Source organism: Pomacea canaliculata, linkage group LG3 (assembly GCF_003073045.1).
Source record: "Pomacea canaliculata isolate SZHN2017 linkage group LG3, ASM307304v1, whole genome shotgun sequence".
Lineage (NCBI taxonomy): Eukaryota > Metazoa > Mollusca > Gastropoda > Architaenioglossa > Ampullariidae > Pomacea > Pomacea canaliculata.
The window spans coordinates 30,721,374-30,742,327 of NC_037592.1; the positions used below are offsets into that span (position 1 = coordinate 30,721,374).

The window sequence follows — 20,954 nt, forward strand, 5'->3', positions numbered from 1 at the left end:
AGAACACCCAAGCATTACACATGCAGAAGTTGAGTTTCAAGTCTGTAGAATACAATTTCGGGGTACTGGGGCCTGTCGTGAGATTTACGATTACAAGTACAAGGGGCCCGGAGAGGTCGTCTGTCCCGGGGCCCGGGCTGGCTCTCGGCGGCCCTGGGTGGAGACAGACCAAACCACGGCAGTCACACAGTCTAGTGAATATGAAGAGAGTAGCTCAAGTTGTGTCTTCATTTTATGCATGGTGAACTGGACAGGAGAACGGGATAAGCAGTTATCCTATTTAATCGTTAAGATCACTAGTAATATTTGAAGTTTTCCAAGAGTTGTTCTGCTAACACGAGATTTCATCATTTCCACCTTATAAAATTAATACCACAGACATATATGTATCTGGACTGCAGCTTTATTGCCCAAACCAACTATTAGCCTCTCGAAAAGTTATTGGCTGTTAGGTCTCGGCGAAGTATTTAACAGTTTAATATCCGGAACCACGATAACATTCTGAAAAGTCAACAATAGACTTGCAATAATTTTGTTATTTAGTTACATTTTTTTTTCTTTTTTCTTTTTTCTCGATCTTCATTTTACATTACTAAAAGCCAATAAACCGAAAACGCAACAGTTTCTGGCGATACCACTATTGTTTACATCAAGTCTGTTTAAAGTGTTCAGCTCGGACAAACATTCGGTAGGATTTGAGAAGAGACGAGAGAAAGGTGGAACAGCGAGAAGAGACTGTTAGCAGGGTCCTGAGTGCGTGCATGCTCTGTGCGTAGGTATAGAAGCGTACATAAAGAGCCACCCGTATTGATTTCCCTATATTTATCGGGATACAGCAGATTCCAGTCAGCTTCATGTGGTGTATGTATTTTTAACAAGGTTACGTAGGTGTCTAAGCACGACGACGACTTTCAGTAACAGTTTTTATTTCTTTTTTTTTCTCTCTCTCTCTCACTCGCTCTCTCCACAGATAAGTTTAGCAGCGAAAGGTTTGGATACCACGCTTTTATTCGACTCTTATGACGATGGTGGGGTGGAGAAGGCAAACCGTTCCAGGGTAAAGATACTCAGGCATAACATAGCTGTCTAGATACAGGTTACAAACAATGAAATTTTTCTGCAAAGGGATTTCAGCGGCGGAATGACTACAGCAATGCCACTCGTCAGGGACTACATCTTGCTGATTGCTGACGAAGGGGTGAACGGAAAGATAAACAGTTGAGGGAAGAGCAAAGTACTATGTGTCACGTGACTAAAGTCAATAAATGTTTCGCAAGCCTGTCGAAACGAACAAAAGGCGCTGATCGCTAGTCAGTGATCCACGGAAGAAAAACGGGGGCTTATTGTAGGCATAGTCAACATATTAGAAAAAGAAAACCATTAGGATACAGCAACAAAAATAAAAGACAGCGCGTGTAAGTAAAACACTCTAATACACAGCAAAGGAAGTGTGGGAGAGGGTGTGCTGGAAAAAACCTAAATGACCAAAAATATAAGTGTAGTGTTGTGCCCGTCATGTCCTAGACTAGAACTTCATTTGTTACTGTCATTCTTTCAAGTTTTTTATCACAGGAATTTTGTCATTCCTGCCCGTACTTTCTGGGGTTCGATACTTTCTTACCTTGCGAAAAGAGTGGTCAGTCGGCTTATCGACCATTCCTCCACTTACCGATCGATTTTATTTATGTAGCAGATCCAGTATGCGACATTCGGCTGTCAATTACATAGTTTACAAATAGAGTGTATTCGTTCACAAATTTGGTAAAACTTGTCAGACATATATCATCATGGTGAACGCCCTGCTCTATCACGAACAGTTAAAAAATGTATGTATCGATGTTATTGATGAATGATTTACAGAGAGCACAGAAAAAGCTTATTCCTGGCATTTATCAATAGACTAGAGCCTCATTCGGGATTGACTATATGATGGACGACTTCATGCTGTTGAGTGTCTAAATTCAGTCTGCCTGAAATCGCACTTTCCAAACTAGTGAGAAAGGGAGGAGGACTGCAGATGGCAATTTCGTATCCGTCATCTACCTTCCTGAAATGAGTTATGGGTCTAAGAATGAGACCAGACCCGCGGGCGACTGTCCTGTCCATCTTTATCTCTGAGAAGTTGAGCTGTGGCCAGTGGCAAACATGAGCGGTAATTAGAGAAATAGAGAGTTGATGATGTTGCTAGGGTAGTGCCAAAGTAGTTCTCTGTCGTTAGTGCTATTAGGCGGTGCCGGATAACACAGGCGAACATCGAAGGACAAGTTGACGGTTTAGTATGTACTCTGCCCGAGGTCAGCCAGTCTGGAACGAGAGCCAAAGCTTTTGTTGTATATTGCTCTTCAGATAAATATTTGTATCGATAGGCATAATAAAAAGAGAGGATGTCGCTTGTCCCATAGCACAATCCCAGAATGTAGCAAGTGAAATCAGTTTCCGAAACCCTTGTGTCGACCAGATCTTAGAACTCCATCTCCATTCACTATGATTGTGCTTCAGTCATTTCGTCACTAATTTTTTTCTTTTTGTTTTTGTTGTTTTTTGTTTGTTTGTTTGTTGTTGTTGTTGTTGTTTTTTTTTTTTGTTTTTTTTTTGGTTTTGTTGAGAAAAGTTTTGTTTTGGCTGTTTGCGGTCATTGAATATTTTGCTGCTGCTGCCTTTCTGCAACGAAGACTAAACATTTTTTGGCACTGCAGCTGTGACATCCACCCGGCGTCCTCTACCATTGCATACAAGAGCGCGTGCCACCTAAGTGACAGGAAATGAACGAGGGCTGGGAACGGAAAGGAAATGCAGAATGTACCCGTAAAAACGTATGTTTACTGACAGAGTTTGCTCGTACTGTGCAACAGGGTGTGGCCTGGGGATAATCGCCAGACAACGGTAAGAGCAATTGATAAGGACAAGGCACAATGTATGTACTTTTAGTAGTTACATCCTATATATATATTAAAATGCACTTATATAACACATTTCCCTGCTTAGCAGCTAGCACAATGCGCTTGAGCAAACAAGCAGCACGAGAAACAAATACATTAGCAGAATTTGCAAAGAAAAAAGCAAGGAGAAAGATAGAAAAAGGTAAGTAGGGGAAGACAGTAACAAAAGGAGAAGTCCACCTAATGGAGCCATGAAAGCTTCGAAGCGATGTGGGGAAAACATTCCAGACGCTGGAGCCAGAGAAGGAAAAAGAAGCAGCTTCCAGATTTTCTTGTATGAATGTGAGGTCTACATAGAGGTCTGAATGACCAGAGAGACCGACTTGGCTGGTAAGGGCTCACAATTTCAGACAGCAATAGACCATGAAAGATCGGTAGACCATGAAAAGACAGAGATCATAGAAGACTGTGGTGGCCACTTTGTAGTCGAGGCGAGCCCGAACTCGCTCTGGGTGCAGATCACGTGGGAGTGGTGTGTGTCAGCTTTGAGCTTACGGAGGACAATGTATCAAATTATTTTGAACTGTCTGAAGCTTGTGGAGTAGACAGCCAGGGACGACATCCCCGGGATCATACCATAGCCTGGCCAGTCCACACACACAAACAGGAATAAGAGATATCCCATGTACATTATGATGAAAGTGGTTTTCCCTTATCTACATATTTTACTTTTTTATTAGTAGAGGATTTTTAAGAATCATTTATACACTTCTTCAATCGTCTGGTATCTAATACCTTCCTTATCAGCTGTTGGTTAAGAACTCGATAAAATACCACAAAATATGGAGTTCTGAACAGACGAGCTCTGAGTTACAAGGAATATCCGACATGCAGACGATCGTCCACCCTTGCCCTATGTCCAACCTAGAGATTTGAAAAAAAAATGTTTTGCGTTAATGTAGGTCTTTGACAAACAGTAATTACTGTTAGCACAATGCTCTTCAGATGCATTATTTAAATGTAAACAACAATGGAATGAACCCAGTTATGAGTTTTTCTTTTAAAAAACAGTTTCTTTTAATTAAACACAGCTTGCCCGTTACATCATGGAGGAATGTGTATTGGTCTTAATTTTAAATTTTATTTTCAATAAAGCAGGAAACAATGTTTAACTTGATCTTGCTATCCAGGCTCGTCCTATAAAAAAGATGAACAAGAAGAGAAATCGATCAGCACTTTTACCTTCGTGTATTACACACAGACAACACTGCCTGGTGTTGTTTGTAGGTGTGTATCTCAAGAAAACAGATTTGGGGAAATAGTATCTTGCATGGAGCTGTACCCGAGCATTAAAATTGTTGTTTTTTTTTTTACAGTGTTCTAGTCCTTTAATACCTTACTATATCATATTACTGAACAACACAAAGATGAGGTACAAAAGCAGAACTTAAAGCAATGGATGAAGGTATGAAGGAATGGAGATACTATAAAATGGAGTCGTTGCATGATGGTTGTTAGCATGACAGTATTGCCAGAGAGTTCAGAATAGTAAATCAGGGATAGTACTTGGCGAACAAATATTTTTTTAGAGAACGTGTGAATGTGTAAACCTGCTGCTGTTCTTCGATGTGACCTTCGCAAAATATTCAGTCTAGGTGTCTTTCTGCCTGCAGCTCATGAGTTTCCAAGGCAACTGTCAACTCTGTGGGAAATGAAATATTAGTCTTACATGTAAGCGTTGGTCGCTTGCTGTCACTAGGGCTGTGCGCATGCTCATTCGTACTGTTAGCTCGCCCTTAAACTCCCTCGCCAGACTCCCGTGAGACGATGACACAACACAATGCCTCGCGACATTTAGAACACGTCTCCGGCGCTAACGCAGACACGGTTCAATTCTCTCACCTTAGGTCCAGTCAGTGAAAACCAGAGATTAGAATGCAACAGAAAGAATTTGTGATGGCTCCACTTTATGGAAGAAATGTCATGCCGGTCGATGATTGTAGGATATTGTTAAGGCGCGAAGCGATCACGATGCCTGCACTCATCAACCTTTGAAGACACCACGCTGGAAAACATTGCATGTAGGTAATGGCCACAAGCTAGGAATAATTTATGGAAACAGACCAACTTACACAACTCGCAGCGATCGCCGGGAACTAGTCCCCTAGTTCCTGTCGCTTCGCACGGAACACCGCATCCCTCGCAAGAGAAATGTGTTTACGTAAGATAAACCAGTTTCGCTTCTTAACTTATTTATTTATTTTGCAAAAAAGCCCGTTTCTGGACAGTGAACGAAGCAAGGTGGTAATACTTTGCTGTCAATTCTGTGTACAGCTTCTGTGAAACTAGTAGGCTTTGCCCCTACTATGCCTATGTGGACCTTTGTCTTAGTGTGATGAGGACTTTGTATAAGTCTCTCAGAGTGCGATGCTTGCGTATCACGAAAAGCATGAAGCAGTCCTCTCTTTCACATCGGACGGTAAAGGATGTCTTCCGATCCCCATGCCCAGCCAAGCCTCTCTCACATCAGTGGTTATAAAAGAAAGTATAGCAGAACGAGAATTCACGACTGTTCTGGTGTTTGCACGACTTTTCTGGTTTTTTTATTGTTGTAATCAGTATTGTTTACCAATATGTATTTTTTACAGTTGACCATATTTTTTAATAGCTTGGGGCACATCTCACAGATATCGCCGGGTTTTAAAATCTCTATGAAAGAAAGGAAGGAATAACAGAAAATGTTAGAGTGAAAAAAGCAGACATAAATTTATATGGGAAGAAAACATTAAAAATAAAATGGGGAAGGAGGAAGAGATACCAAGATGTGGACAGACAGGCATAGACGTCGACGGTAGGCAGACAGGTTGGTAGACAAACAGGATAGTAGGCAGACAGGATGGCAGACTTGCAGACACGAAATGTTCAAAGTTATGATTGACATGCTGGATCCTGTAAAAAGGTGTAGCAGGATTTTTGCCATTTCACACCCGCGGACAACAATGAATGATAAAAACAAACAGAAGAGAGCATTGCCTTGTTTCCTCAACATCGTATTTTCAGTTTACTGATTTATTGATCGGCTTTGCGCAAGGGATTACATCAACTACGTTTCAGATGTAACGCCATTTTCTTTCCCAGCAGGCATCGCTGGCCGGCGCGGTACCGATGAGGAAAGAAAGTCTGCACCCGGAGAACCTCGTCCACCCCTGTCTGGTCTCGTGAGGTCGCGCCCACCGCCCGCTGCCAGTTTACAGCAGGAAATGGAGAGATACAAAACCATGGCGGCGCCTTTGTTTTGCAGATGCTCTGCGTGGTGAGTACAGTTCCGTCTGTATTACTTTGGCTTCTTGAACTTCTGTTTTTATCTTTTGTCTTTGTTTATAATGTCTCCGCGCGGATGGCAGACATATGAAGAAGTGTCTGGTTTTTATTTGTCATAAACACCAAAATGCATTCTGGCTTGCATGCTGCGCTTTTAGATGGATGTTCGTTTGCCCTTTTAAGCCATTTTTTTTTTTTGTGAAGCTTAAAGAGAGAAGATGGGTCTATCGTAAATATTGAACAGTTTTAAGACCTTACCATACGTTTTAAAAATATGAATCGTTCCAGAAAAAGTGAGTGAGTATTTAGTTTAAGACGACATTGTTAGTGTGTTGTGTTATCCACATAGACAAAGGAATACTTTTTTTTAAAAATGTGAACAGATAGACAAGCAGACACTTTGATGCATTGCATTAACCATAAATACAGATAGAACAAGAAAACCATTATGCACTTCCTCGTGTGATACGATGGAAAAAGTTTAGTTAAGTTGGAGACCTTTGCTTGAAACATTTCAAGGCGCTAAGTACATCTTTCAGCTTGTTTCATGCTCAGTCGGGAAGGTGGGGTTGAGGGTGGAGGTGACAAAAATTAAACTCACAGAAAGATGATGGTTGATGAGTGTGAATAGTGAGCTCTAGCACTTCAAGGTGTGTGGGTGAAGGACAGATGGAACAGAAAGAAGAGAAACTGTGACGACAGTCTATGTACAGGACTACAGTGCCACCCGCCCGTGATGGGTAAGGACAGGACATGATCCTGTAGTAACAAACGGGGCACCTGTCATACACCACTGCGCAACTGCGAAATGATTTTCAGGATACTAATCCAATGACACTTCAGGAAAGGTTATTTAAAGGTCTACATCAGTGCAATTTTTAATTGTCAAATGACTGCTGGCACAGTACAAGCCAGTATCAGTGGGTAAATACTTCTCCGCTCTGATTTCGAGACTTTTGGTTTTACTGTGCACTACAAAAGGCAAGAAAATCTTGACATCAGGAATGTACATGAATTGCGTTGTCAAGACGACGGCCAGCGCGAGAGACTCGTGTTTTGGACATTCGTGACATTGCGGGCTTGGTGCACCCGGTTTGCACCATACCGAGTATACAAAGATAGCTGAGTATACAGGGTATACAGAGATAACTGTCTAAAAGGCATACTCAGCATGCGACAAAAGCTGTCCTGACTTTCCTGTAGTATGTCAGCCTGCCTTTGTATATCGTTTGATTTCAAGCCCCTCCCCCACTCCTAAGCTCTTGTGTTTCATCGTTACATGCTTGGTTAGGTGTGCAGTGGTGTAGGAAGATGCTCAGCTTTCGGGGAAAATGTTGCTTTCAGTGTTAAACAACAAAGCAACACAAACAAAACTCATTGACGAATGACCCACCGCAATCACAAGTAATTATGTGATATTCAAAGTAAGATAAATTTTATAATCATATTAATCACATTCAATGTTTGAAGTTCAGTGTGCCAAAAAATAGCCCCCATCGTCCTTGATTAATATCTTTGTAGTAGTGTTTCTGTTTCCTTTATTTAGATCAAGGGCTAGATAACTTTTGCTTATTCTGTTGCTCTCGAAAAATAAAGATTTATTTCTCTTTCTCTCCTCCTCGGTTTTTCTACTGTTATGCATTTTGTGAAGAATCACATCACAGGCATTGAGCTGGAGGGGAGGAGGAAATATATTTTTGGCCCCTAATAATCTTTATTAAGGAGGGGGCTGCTCCTCTTGCCCCGATTCCTACGCCACTGGTGCATGCGGGTTTTTTCCCCACGAAAATCAAGTATCGTAGACACGCATTCCTATTCTGTATCCGTCTTCCCATCAGCATCTTGCTCTCAGCCTCACGTCAATCATTCTTCGAGCCTTCTGAAGAGGAGCTGACTTCCTACCCCTAGCTGGCTGTATATTGCTGCACCTGGTTTGGTATCTAACACCAGCTCTTCCAGTTGTACTTTTTATTACCAACTTTCGATCTTTTGATGCGCGGCATCGTTTTAGAGCATTAGACAGCTGTATTTTTGATTTTTTTGGAGCAGCCAGTAGAACCATAGAAAATATAAATATTTTCTGGAACAGCATACAATAACCACCTTTCGTAATGAAGACAGGCGTAAGACAGGGTTGCATATTATCACCAACAATCTTCCTGATGGTCATAGACTGGGTTATGCGCAAGACAACCGAACACAACAACACCGGTATTCAGTGAACCTTCAGCAAACAGCTAGAGGACCTGGACTTTCCAGATGTCATTAGTCTTCTACCTCATCGGCAACAACATGTAGAAACTAAACTGAGAAAGCAGAGAATACCGGCTTAAAGGTCAACAAAAAGAAGACCGAAGTGATGAGAATAAACAACAAGCAGGAACTCCCAATCCAACTTCAAGGAGAGAACATCCTGGAAACAGACCGCTTCACAATTACAGAAGCATTGTCGACAAGGAATGGGGAGCGGACACCAAAGACCCATCAACAAGGCCAGGCATAATTCAACAGCCTACTCCCCATCTTGAATTCCCTGCATTATCCTTCCACAGTAAGACCCGCATCTTCAACACCGATGTGAAGGCTGTCCTACTGAATGGTTCTGAATCCTGAAGAGCGACAAGTGCCATCAACAACAAGCTCCAGACCTTGACCAACCGATGCCTACGCCATATTCTGGGAAAAGATCTCTAACAGCAACCTGTGGAAAAGAACCAACCAGAATGCCATCTAACCAAGACATCAAAGCACAAATGGGGCTGGATAGGACACACCCTACGCAAACCAGCTGACACCATTGCCAGGCAGGCACTTGACTGGAACCCTCAGGGGAAGAGGAGAGTTGGGAGACCGAAGCAGACTTGGAAAAGAACAGTAGAGAGCGAGACGAAGGATGTCGGAACCACGTGGGCTCAACTGAGGGAGGTCCGCTGGCGAGGTGTTGTCGATGCTCTATGCTCCTCGAGGAGTAACAAGGACTAAACTATACAATAACCAAAAAGTAGAGTACGACATTCTCTCAGATTCATAGATACTTTCTGAGAATTCGGTGAGGATTAGATAGTGTGATTTTCATTGCGTCCATTAGAATTACACACACGTACACACACACGAGCGCCTTCACACCGTCGCATTTTTGTTTCTGTAAAAGATTGAAGTTATACACAACTTTAGTCCACAGTTGTAGCTATGGATCTGGTTTTGCTCATGAAGTAAAGTCCGTTTTATCATTTACTTTGACAATCGTTAGAATTAACATGCAGAGATGCACGAACGAAGTGTGCAAACTAATCCATATAGCGATCGCGCACATTGTAACATTCGCGTTCGTCACATATATATATAACTATACACATACATCACTTCTGTGCGATAAACGTTCTTACAAACACATTAATCCATAACACAAGCACATTAATCCATAAATAAAAAAAGAAATAGTAAACGAAGCACAAAATAGAACAAGTGTCAAAAGAAATCAAGAAAAGTGAGATTTCAGAGGATCGCTAACTCGCCTCGTTCGTGTAAACCGTCTCAGCTGCTGTGAATTAACTATTAATCAGGGGAAGCTATACACTTGTCTCTGAGTGCGGGGGAAAAAAGCTCGTGTCTACTGGCCTTTGATTAGGTAGACCTTAGAAAACCTTCCTCCATAGAGGAGTCTCCGCCTTTGGTCTTCAAAGAAGACGCACCCTTGATATGTCCGTCTCTCGCCGTCTTACACGCGCTCGTCTGTGAGTTGATATGCGTGCTCACGTATGCACCCATGCTTACACATACATACTTTTATGCATGGTTTTTGGATGGTTTATGGAAATCTTCGAGTGGTGCTTCATGTTGCTAACAAATCACTTACCCGCACTGCAAAATATTATCAGTCTGTCTGGATGTCTGTCTAGAGGGTGGTGTCCCTTCGCCTTACAGGCTATAAAGAGACCAGCAGTCGGCATTTTCGTTTTTTCTGTATTTATTGTGTTTGTAGTGTATATTGTACTGAAATGCACTTTTTACTGCCGCCATCGGCTTTGTGTTTGACTTTGGCTTTTTATTTATTCGTCTGCAAATATCATCTCTCTCATCGCCATCGCAGTTTCTTCATTTGACAAGTCTTTCCTATGATAGACTTGACATCAGAGCCAAACAGTCACGTGTTTCTACATCGTACTGCAATTTCTGCTTTGTGATCATCTATTCTGCTCCTGTCCAGTGACTGTAGGTCTGTCTCACCGACATCTTGGTCTATGAATGTCATCCGGGGGAAGAACGACCTGACATTACATTAACTTTCTCTTGTCTTTTTGTGTTTGTAATGCGCGGAGAGCCTGGCCTTGGCTGGGAGAAACGCTCACATTAACATTATTATTAGTAGCAGTAGTAGTAGTAGTAGCAGCAGCAGCAGCAGCAGCAGCAGTAGCAGTAATAGTAGTAGTAGTAGTATGACTATTATATGTGCTAAAAGTATTTTGAGGTTGTCTACCGTTTTCTACAATTTCAAGAGACTGCTGAGGGACCAGTCGGAAAGTTAGTATCTAAAAGATGATGTGATTTTGACCTGTCTCTCTGGGAATTGAATCGTTTTAGAAGCTGCTGGTGAAGGCTTCTGCAATTACTGGGGCAGATTACCGTAAATTGTAAGGCCAGACACTCGCAAACATAGCGCGTGCGCACGCACGAACGCACGCACTCTTTTTCTGAATGGCATTGGCGAAATTGCTTGCGAGTGCATAAAAGACGTGATAGAGAGAAAATGAATGAAGGAAAAAGAGAGAAAGAGTGAAAGTGAGCTTAACTCACCATTGACTTTTGGAGACAAATTACTATATCATTACTTTAGAAAGCAAACGGAGATGAAGCCTCATTGACCTTTAACTAGTTTTAGTTTCAGTGAAAACGAGTCGTCTTGAGTCTGTTTTAATCTTTCATTCTTTCTTTCTAAGATGAATTTACTTTGTTGAGTTCTTATACTCTTGTTTCTGTGTAATGTCGGCCTTTGTGTTTATACTTCAAGTGCCATCCACTTTTGAGTGCCTTGAGGTACAAATATGACTGGCATCGGTCTAAGTATAGTGTTTTCGTTAATATCATACTTTAGAGTTAAATACGAGGCATTTGTTAATCTGTATCGGCGGTGTTGTCACCCCTACACATCCGTTTCTAGCATCTAGCTTGAAATTAATGCTTGAGGCAAATTGATTAATAAGGATCTGTTTTGAATGTTTTGTTTGCTGGCAATTGCTGTCTGTTAGTATTTCGTTAAAGTCAGTCCTCTCCTTCAGTCGTCGTGTCAGCCGCCCATTTAAAGCCTGGTCGATAACAAGGGACATCTACAGTTCAACCGATAAGGTTGCGAGCGAGTGACGAGCAGACCATGGCTTTGTTCAACTCCACAGCCCCACACGGTCTGCTTTTAACTTGCATCAGCTTCCTGCAGATTGCTTTCGTAGTTGACTACGAACAGATTCTGTTGGTGTAGGGAAATGATCAGAGCAGACATTTAAGGCAGGTCGATTCGTAAATATTTACATAAGCTTTCTCACGAATCGGTTGAAAAAAGTTATTATAAATCACCCGTAGGCAGTTTTTGTGTAGCTCCCACTCCCTTTCTATCCTACCTACTCCCCTAACCCAAGTCACCCAGCCCAGTCTGTCAATGAAGAGGGAGGGAGCGAGGAAACGGGTGTGCTATCTGCACGTTAACGAGCGATCTAGAAGCAGGAGCCGGTACTCGTGCACCCGACACATGCTGTGTCTTCAGGACCGAGGCTGAGGCGGTAAGCGCCGCCCATGCAGGGCGAGGAGGGCTGACGAGACGGCGATGATCGATACGGTAAAGGGGCCAGAAGTCCTGCGCGATGCATTTCTTAGGTAGCTTCGAGGTATACCCTTACTGTTCAGATTGATGGAGTCTGTGCCTGTTGTGTAAGGCCAGGCCACTCACAAGATATCGACTTTTTGGGATGAGGACGCCGAGTTTGATGAAGCTGTTAACAGTTCAGATCGTGTGTTAAAAACACGAGAACAAGTGCGAGTGTCAGGAAATAGAGGGTGCGGATCGCGAGCTAGTTACAAAAGAGAGAGAGAGAGATAAAGTGTTGGTTTTGACAAACAAATGCGCGAGGAGAGACAGGCGAGAAGTTCAGACTTGTGAAGGGAGGGATGGAACATCGAGAGAAGGAGAGTCAGGGGAGGGAAATAAGTACCGAGTGCACACACACACATGCTCTCTTTCTCTCTGGGTTGACAGTGACGTACACACGGTGACGTACACACAGTGACGTACGCTTATGGATTTGCTTACGGAAACACAGAAACTACCCGTGCATAGAGACAAAATCTCTAACGGATGGACGGACTGAGACAGAGGCTCAGTTGAAGGCTGTGGGATGGAGTGGGTGGAGCAGCAGCAGCAGAGTAGTCAAGAAAATGTCAGCTTAGAGATGAATAACATTCACACTCGATGATCCCAGGCGATTGCATGATCTTCTCCAATTTGAAGTGGAAGCACGGCTTTCTTTGCAGGGAGATCCAACAGTGTGTCCTCAGATCCCGGGAGGGTTTTTTTTTCCTTGGTTTTTGTTACAAATTAGTGTTATAACCCTTGCTGAATTATCTCATTCATCTTTTCCTCTTCAACTACCTCTCTTTCGTTTCTCTCCCTTCTCTGTTTTGCTTTTGTCTCGTGTGCTGGTCTCACTTTTACCCTCTCTCACACACTCGTTCACACGCACGCACGCATGCAGCACTGTAGGAAGTGGAAAATGAGGATTCTTCCACTCTACACCTTCCCTTCTGCCTCCTAGACGTCGCTGTAGCTCTCATCTGAGATTTATTGACTTGTCAATTGCTCGTACTGTTTGATATTTTTCGATACCATGGATACCAGTTCTTTCGAGTGTGCGCAAGAGCTCTCCAATCCCCAGGCTGCGAACAGGAAAAAAGCCCGGACTGTGTCCAGTCGTGATTGTGTGGTAGCCGATTTCTGACCTGGCATATTCCGCTCTGGGGGCGAACACGACCCACCCCACCTTTGTCGTCTCAAGCAGCCGCCATTGCCTTAGGAATCGTCACAGAAGTTAGGGTAGAAAATCAGGGGTCTGCAGTGTCGATCTATAATGTGAAAGATGATTAAGATTTTATTGCCTAGAGTAGTTCATGTCTCAATTACAGGTCAGGAAAAATGTGAGTACAACGATGGTGCGGTGATGGTGATGGTGGGTCTCCAGACCCAGTGGGATGGGGGAAGGACAGGGAGGGATCGAGGTTTAGTAGGGGACAGGGAGGGAGATGATGTAAGGAAAGGTGCTGTTTGAGAACTGTAAGGAACTCAGAGATAAGAGGATACTCGATGCGGGTGTTCCTGTAAAGAAAAATGGCGAGATGGGATACTGTTCTTTCCGTTGATGGAACTGTCTGTCTGTCGGTAATCTGGCGTGCGTCTGCCTCTGATCAATTTATCTGACCCCTATGTCTGTACCGGATATGAAGTTTTGTCGATTGCTGGTCTGACTCCATGTCATTAACTGAATTGTTCAATGTCGGTGTCAGACGATGACTAGATCGTGTTACTGTAAAATCCGCTCTTATAATCCAAAGAATTTCGATGCGAACTCGCCGAAGGCACGAGCAGTATTGACTACTTCTGTTGAGTTAATTTCACATAAAATACCCACATTCATATAAGTCATAAAACTGGATGTGACAAGTTATTCCTCTACTCTGTATTTGGTAAATAATTACAGTTATGCGACACATTTCTTGCATTTGCACACCAAAGAAGGTGTGATGTTGTTGACCTTATATGTGTGTGTGGATAAAATATACATTTTTTTCATAACTATCTAAGTTTTTTCATTTTTTTTTATTGAATTATCTGTTTCGTCCTCAAAGTTTTTTTCAGATATATTGAGCTAATGGTGAATGGCAGATAATAACTGATATTAAAAATGAGAGTTCCACTGATTGACCCTCTCTCAAGAGCTTCGTTTTGCGGTATATGAAATAAAGAACGGTGCTTGCAGCTGGTGGACAGATTCTCGTTTCACTTTGTTCTATCGGCTTTTCTGTCCTCTCACAGATCGAAGAAAATGTGTTTATTGACGTTTCCTGACATTAGAGTTTTTCCCCCTTGGAACAATCTGGCGCCGAAGCTACATCGACACTGGTGTCCAGCACGCGAGGAAACCTACAGGCTACATCTGCTCTTGCGTCTTGGCGGATATCGAGCTGGGTTATGTGCCTTGCCGGAAGTCGACTAAAGTTCTGTGATCTTGCTTCGCCTCACTCACCGCTCGCTGCTTGTCACAATGGAGTTTGCCGCAAGGGTTCGGGACGAATGGCTAGGTACACACGTGAGTAAACGCATGGAGAGGAGGGCAAGGATGGGTATAGGTCTGGAAACCCAGAAAGAGGAATAAGTGAACTAAAATAACTGCGTAGAAGAAGCTACCAGAAGAGTTTGCAGCTGCACAGACACATTAGACATAAAGGCTTAGTGGAATTTGTTAATTTTGGATTTGCTGTTTATCTTAAGAAAATGTACGTTCGTGTTCTGTGAGCTGTCCATAGCCGGGTGCTACATCGGTGACTGTATACCCGCAGGAGGAGATAGCACTTTCATATGCATGTGTTTCCAGGCGTTGTTATTTTCACCTGTTTGTGCTTGCTCATATAAAACGTTGCTTCTTATTCCAAATCGATTGAAAATGTAATCACAAGAGAACAAGCTATTTTGCCCATGAAAGAAGATTTGTTTACAAGCAAACTAAAATAACAACCCTCGAGATAGTTGTGGCTTTCGCGTGGGTTGGAGATATAGATCATATATTTGGTTCGCTGGTTCTGTTGCTCCCTATTCCTTGCAAAACGATAGCGTGGTCATAGGGTACTTATGTCACCTTACAAGTTGTCACTAAGCCTCCTATTGACAGAGCAGGTTACAGCTTCCAAAGATCGATTCCGTGGGTGTGTACTTTGCGACAGCTTTACACGCTAGAAGGTTTTTTTTTCTAAAAAGATTGAAAACATGTTTGTATTTGTGCTCAAACGTTGCTGCTTTGGAACACAAGGTGAAATGTCTATGAGAAATGATGGATACTTATAAAGATAAATTAATAGTGAATGCATAAAGACCTGTGACCTTTATTTTATGACACTATCCAACCCAGAGGAAAGGACAAAATGCCACTGATGGCTCATAATTTAAAACAGTCAAGAAAGCCCAGTGGAGCACATTCTTCTGGTTTTGTTTTTAAACACCTCCCGCAAAGATAATTTGTCCACTTGCATTCCTGGTGGTTTTTTTTTTTTAATCTTATAAGTATGCAGTGATGTGCTAAATGAAATGTCAGCGCCATTAAATGTCCATTACGACTACCTTATTTCCTTTTATTTATTTATCTTGTTGTCACCATCTTTTTTTAGTGTTCTAACACTGCCGAGTGTGGCAAGATTTACGTTAGAACTTTAGAACCCAGTTTTAAGACTCGTGTTCCTTTTAGAATTGGAACATGCAGATAGCAAAAAGAGAAAAAGCATCCCTTAGTGCACAAGAAAAAATACATAACCAAGAAAATCCAACAATAATTTTGAAGAAATATTTTATTTTTTGATTTGACTCTGTTGACTCATTTATAGCATTCATTGAGCTATTGAATAAAGGAAAGAGTAATATCCTATCGTTTACTGAATATTACATATATCATTTCTCACCTTTTAGTTTTAACCATTACTACAACTGTTATTAACACAATTAGAAAGCAAATACGTTTGTCGGAAATAGTTTTTATTTCTATTAATATTTACTGCATTGTGATTACTCCAAATGAGCAAAACATTCACTAATATTGTAGACTCCAAGCTCTGTGACACCGTGGATAATAACTTAGAAGCAGAGAACAGCCATTCCATAATTTTCCGCCACAAACATAATAGACATGGTTTATGACCAAGTAGAACTTAACAACGTTTAGCTGAAGGTTGTGCTAAATCCCATTTATGAACCAGTGTGGCCCCTTCTCATGATATAGGGTAGAAAAACGGCAATAAACTTGATTTTCTGTTAGTTGACTTTCAGCGGAGTGGGTGAGGTGCTTTTTTTTCCACCCATACTAGTACCCCCAAACACACAGGATACCCTACACCCCATCCACCAAAGCTTTTCTTTTTAATCCTCCTTGGCTTTTGTGATGTCTCTCAAGTCAATAAAATACTAGGTTATCGAGCTGCCTGTAATGTCAGATTGAAGAAATCTCCCCAAAGGCAGCCATCCCTTTAAAAGCAGCGTAAACACGGAAAAAGGTGGGATCAGAAAACGTCCAGCCTCGTCCTGATGCGGCTTAAGTTTACGAAACAGGTGTGCTGCGCGTGGAGACTGATTACACACTGACGGAGGGCTGCATAGCCTGCGTCTGATGAAAGCTTCATTCTTTGAAGTTTATTCGCAGCATCACCGATTTATGGCAGTTGAAAGATCTTTACGGGGGAGCGAGAGCGAGACGCTCCGGCATACTTCCTGTCTCCCTCCTCTGCCTGCCTGGTCTGGAAACAGCTGCATTGCATTTAAAGCTGAGGGGCTGTATGTAAGAATAAACCGACTTCGCCCCGTGTACATTTCAGCCATAGCTCTTCTTTTGTCTTAACTTCCAAGCCATAGAACTGGCTAGTTCAGTTGAGCACTTTCTCATCTCATGCTTTGGGCAAGGTTCTTTCACATGTTGACTCGCTTCCGTCACAGTGACTGTCACCCTAGCTTGCAGGTCTGGTGAGTGGCACACAGGTCTAGAGGTCTAGTGACAGTCGCCTTAGCTCACATGTTGGCGCTCTAGCTTGCATATCTTTGACTAGTACCCTAACTTGGAGGTCTAGTGATCTGTCTCCAAGGCTTAAATTCTCCTAATCCTTCCTCTACTGAGACACATATGCATTCTTCACTCAACAGACACAACAGTGTGTGTGTGTGTGCGAGAGAGAGAAAGTGAGTGAACAAAATAAAGCGGGCGAGAAGATCTTTTCTGTTTTTTAGGAGACAGAGATGAGGAATAATTATATCCTCCTTCGTCGAAATTATCGCGATAGCTAGGAACAGGGGATAGAAAATGAAAACACTTGGACATTGTGAAAGATTGTATTAGCATCGTGCAAGTCCCGGATGGGTGATGGATTTCTTTCTCAAACCAGTTTATAGAAAGTTGCCACAGAGAAGTGTGCGTATGTCTAGCCTGTAGACCACTTGTCACCGAGGAAGCAAAACAGCCAAACATGCCAAGCGGCTGCATACCTCCGACATGCCAGATTTGGTTAAACTGGAATACTAGAGCTCGTTCACCTGTTGACTTTCATTTGTTTCCTCTCCATTCAGCTGCCTGTTTGCTTACTCCCTGGGTCCTTTGCTCACACACACACACACGCACTCACGCACGCTTGAGCGTGCTGGCATCCATGATTTGCAATTGTCATTTTCCAATAATGATTAGTTTTGTTGTTCATGTTGTTGCTGGTGGTGGTTGTGGTGGTAGTGATTTTCACTTACATTGATTTCAGGTTGCCGTGATTTTAAGTGAACCATGCACCTGTTGCTAATTCTTAAACCAAGTTTCACTAATACATCTAATTATGCTTTAATAATTACTATTAAATTATATATTATTAAACTCTATATATATATATAAATAGAATATATTATATTAAAGTATATTGCTAGCTGGTATAAAAATATCAGTTCATCGGTTGGTTCTATTTACATCCAATTTTTCTTTCTATTTTTTGCGATGATACAGCCCTCGCTCATAATAAAGATGACGGTGTATTTCTTCAACTTTACTTGTTACTTCTGTGGTCGATGTTAGAATCTATCTTTGCTAGAAACTGTGTTATGCTGTTTGCGGTTGATTCATCGCTTCTGTTTGTCCGTCTGTGCAAATAAAACTAAGCCCATGGCATTTACTTCTGGGTACTTGTCATCCGCGCCCTTGTGCTGGCGCGCATGTCAGCAGCGAGGCCCACGTCAGTGAAACCTCTCACGTGTAGCCGATCCCACGGGCTACAGGCTCGGTGTGGTCGGGTTCGATCTCAGTATAATTACACAAGTGACGCTCGTGAAGACATGCTTCTGGCATTCCTGACTCATGTTCTCAACAAGAAGTTTCCAGAAACTCGTGAAAATTGAGACGGTTGGGCAATAGCACGAATAGTAAACAGATTTTTATAACGAGTTTCTCCACTTTAAAGTGTTTATTGCACTGTACATATAACATGTACAAATATGCCAAATATATGTATATAAACAAATCAGAAAAGAACTTACACAGAGACACAACAGCACATCAAAAGGATCTCGTAGAAAGATTAGTGTAGCACTTCGTTTGAGGTCTTCTTTTGAATGAACTCAGTGCAGCTGAGAATACTGTACAATCATGGATGTGTGTAGGTGGATTGCTGTCTGTCTGCCAAGACCAACGCTTAGCGAAGTTCTCCGCTGTTAGTCTCGGCGAGCCTAAACAAAAGAATGTGACTAAACCGGAAGCTTTGTAGTCTCATTCCTCGTTTTAGTAGTTAACTGGAAAAAAAATCGTCTGCCAGCAGTCCAGTAATACAAGTTCGTGGTACAATCCTGAAACCCAGGAATAAAGGCTCGAAGAGGAGATACATTTAACACACGCTTTGTCTCTTGATACTGTCTTCACGAAAGGTTGACAGCTGTATATATTTTCTTCATGGGTATTTGACACGGTGGTGATAATCAACGACGGTTAGTGCTGGGAGGTGGCGTGTAGTTTGCATGCGCTGGAGGGACCCGGAGGGTAATTTAATTTTATGCTCGGTGCAGGAACTCTCTAACTGGCGCCTGCTCTTGCGTCATGTCTTCAGACGCACTCGGATGACGCCCGGCATCCCACAGTCACTCGAAGTAATGAGCAACAGCCCCGCGTGCCTGTGGAGGGAACCGCAGAATATATTGCCTAAACTGGAACTGCATATTTATCACACTTTCTTAGCCCATTGAACAAGTAGTGTCTTCAAGATGTCTTAAATCAGGTTAACAAAGTGGAATTGGTGCGCGTTGATCTGACATGCAACAAGAAGACGAAAAAGGAGAAATGCAAAACGAGCAAAAGGCAGTTTTTGGAAAGAAAATATTCTGAGATTTATTTTACTTGGCTTATCGTGTTTTTAACTTTTTAGAAATTAAAAGAGGCAGACTGTTCGACAATTCGTTGGAATCTTAAATATATTTGAGAAAATCGAACATCTAAATTGATAATACATTATTATTTTTTTAGTTTTATAGGCTTTAGTTTTAATTTCTGCGATGAACCTCATACATTTTTGCATCGTCAACATTGATTGCATTTTGTTAAGAAACTATTGTAAAATTTCAGAGGAGAATCAGGGGTTTTATTTTTTTTTTTTTCAAAACTGGCTGTAGCTTCTCTGAAAAAGCCTGAAATTGAAACAGAGGTGACCTCCGATGGTGTAGCTGTAGTGGCAGAGATATTCAATTCCTCATTTATACGAGAATGAACTGTCCTCCCTATTGGACAAACTACAGTCCAATGGCATATGTTGCCTCAGGCAGGGTGGTTAAATAGCGCTCAGTCGTTTTCCATCCTGCTGTGAGTCGGTTGTTTATGTCTTCGAGGGGTACTTCCAGCAAGCAAAATTTTTGCCAAGCCTGGCCAAACCTTCCTCTCTATTTGTCCAGCGAGGAAGGGTCTGGTCACACACCATATTGAAAGAGAGATACTCTATCTCTTTTCTGTATCAGTTCATATTCTGGTCAGGAAGATAAGAGTTTTCAGCTCTCTCCTTCGGTACCCGTTTTAAACCGGATGGCTAGATATTCCGTCAGAGGCCGGGGTGAGTAATATCGACCTTCTGCTCCAACATGCAGCTCATCAATCACATGGTCAGTATTAACTCAGGAGCGCTTCACGCGATGTGCATTATGGGTGCTCATAGTAGAATTACACAAAGTACGGGACATTGATTCCGCACCACCACCACCGCCCTCTCACCCAACCCACCCTCAACAAAGTGTTGACAGCTCGACGAGGGCAGTATTTAGAATCACGGCTTGAGTAGCCTGTCACACTGTCAGCTCGGCTGCGCGTGCTTGTGCATGCTATAGTGACATGTTTCCAGAGACAGGCGGTCAGCGCGTGGAAAGGGATGGAGGGAGTCTTGCAAGGCTCATCCTTCGCTTCATCACCTGTTAACGGTCGGCAGAGTTGTCGGTTCTGATGAAGATGTTACAGACTTTGAGATCCACGACGTGTAGAGAAGACGTGTACGGCAACGGGAACAGAGCGCCTCCATGGTACTCGTTGTGAGAAAGCCATTGAGGACAGGAACGCTCAGGCAGGGGTAGTAACTACCTTGAAAAGTCTCATTAACCTACCTTTGTTTTATTTGGTCAGAGTTCCTGTGATCACTACGATAGCAGGACAATGTTTCAGATTAATGCAATTCTATTATATTGTTTGGATAATTCTTCGGGAGAAGAAATGCTAGAACTGGCATGAACTTGGGAGAAACTCAAATAAAAGAAAAACAAGACAAAAATGCTCAGCATTTCATTCCTGAACCACTATACTTAATAAGAATAATAAAGTATTACTCAATCATAACGTAAAAATAATGAAATGAAACTGTGTGGTTATTGTTTATAACTGTTTATTGCGTCAATTATAATAATGTATTACATAATTATAAGACAGAACTATTGAAACTATGATTAATAAAATACCATTACAAATT

At 42.2% G+C, this 20,954-nt stretch overlaps 1 protein-coding gene across 1 annotated transcript in view; it reads left to right on the forward strand.

The window, feature by feature from the left end:
• Nucleotides 1-5,689: 5,689 nt before the first annotated feature.
• The window catches only part of LOC112558564 (transient receptor potential-gamma protein-like), a 93,712-nt gene continuing 78,447 nt past the window's right edge, over nucleotides 5,690-20,954 (forward strand). Inside the window, 1 exon segment of the mRNA XM_025229094.1 lies at nucleotides 5,690-6,192. The gene's annotated coding sequence lies outside the window, so the exon portion shown is untranslated.